Genomic DNA, 1,737 nt, shown 5'->3' with positions numbered 1-1,737 from the left:
AAGGATTTTTTTTGTGTGCTTCCCACCAAGCTGCAGCGGGTAGTCAGCCGGCCAGTTTCTACACGAACTAAGGGCAGAAGAGTATTCCTATTAATATGAGCATTGTGGAGTACCAGGAATAAGGCAGTAATATGAATGAGCTAAATGGGAAAAAGTCTGAAAAGGAATGAATAACACAAAATTTCAATAGAGGAACTCAGCAGCACTTGAAAAAGAAATTTGAAGCCATTCTTTTAAGTGCAGCCATTCGATCTACTGGAGATGGCTTCCAACATGAAGCCTGAAGCTTCCGCCAGAGCAAGGACGTCGTGTTCTCTGCTGAGGGTGACTTCGGGTTTGGCTTCTCATCCCGCATTTCCATAGTAATATGTGTGCGCGACAGACCTTCGTCTTGTCAGAGTCAGGCTTTTTCACCGATAGGGAATATGGCCAGGATCCAGAAGCTGGTCCTCTTTGGTTATGTAGTGACCGTGCAAACCATCGACTGTATCACGAAATACGAGGGCGGTAAGAGCAATCCCTGGGGGACCGTGTTACAGCCGTGTTCATTGACGGTCACCGTGCATCCGGAGGACAGTGTGTGCCCTGGCCCGGGGTGGATGCTTTCGACAGGGGCCTCCCCTGAAACTCCAGAGGAGTGAAATGCACAATTAAAGTGTCCTTTGCAGGAGACTGCAGAAACATAAACCGTAATAATTCAGTGAGCCTGAACCAAGCCAAATACAGTCGCGGGAATTCTCTGACGCTGCGTGAAGATTAGTACTTTCCAGTACAACTATCAGTCAGACTCCAAATGCTCATCCCGAGCACAAGGTGCTGAGGGAAACTGAAGGTATGAATACTGTGAAAGTAATCTCTGCATCACCACCGGGACCACGGCAAACACATTTTTTCTTCTTGATTTGTTAATTTTCCAGCATGATCAGTCACAAAGGAACAACAAGTAAATTACATTGTTTCAGGTTTAAAGCTTATCTTTATCAAAAATACAAAAATTATACAGATATTCTTTCCCTGAAAATTCAAGATAAAAGGCCCTCTCAAATGCATGGCTCCTTTTCTTAACATTCCTGCATTAATGATCAGGTATTAAGGGTACTGGGTTACTAAAAAAACCAAAAAAACCAGACTTGTATATTCTTACACATTTGTATGACACGGGAGTTAAATTCCAGTATAGTCGGAGCCTTCCTGGCTGAGGGACCTATGTTAAGTTCCTCCATAATTTATAACATTAGCCATTTCCTGTGTGCCCAGTAGTGAAACAGGTACTGGTGTGTGTGTGTGTGTGTGTGTGTGTGTGTGTGTGTGTGTGTGTGTGTGTGTGTGTGTGTGTGTATGTGTATGTGTACACAGTCTGAGTTTCAAGTAATTTCATGTCAGCTCAGTAACGAATATAATTATCCTGTCTTTCTCAGTGAGCACCTTATAGATGTTTGTGCTTTATGATGCTTTGGAATCAGAGACTGTCATCTTTTTTCCTTGGAGATGATAATACAGGGACTGAAAAGCTTATAAAAAAACAACAAAGTAGATGCAGATGCAGTACAAACACATAAAAGGGTCTACGGCCACGCCACCCTGAACAAGCCTGATCTTGTCGGATCTCGGAAGCTAAGCAGGGTCGGGCCTGGTGAGTACTTGGACAGGAGACCGCCTAGGAAGACCGGGTGCCGTATGAGGTAAAAAAATCCATAAAAGGGAAAGAAGAGAATAATAAAAACAGATGCAGGATTG

At 43.6% G+C, this 1,737-nt stretch overlaps 1 pseudogene; it reads left to right on the top strand.

The window, feature by feature from the left end:
• Positions 1 to 1,563: 1,563 nt before the first annotated feature.
• Positions 1,564 to 1,682, top strand: LOC111731457 (annotated as a pseudogene).
• Positions 1,683 to 1,737: the final 55 nt, after the last annotated feature.

This window comes from Pteropus vampyrus, unplaced genomic scaffold, assembly GCF_000151845.1.
Source record: "Pteropus vampyrus isolate Shadow unplaced genomic scaffold, Pvam_2.0 Scaffold377, whole genome shotgun sequence".
NCBI lineage: Eukaryota > Metazoa > Chordata > Mammalia > Chiroptera > Pteropodidae > Pteropus > Pteropus vampyrus.
Note: the sequence above shows the minus strand (reverse complement) of the source record. Positions and strands in the feature narration are given on the sequence as shown.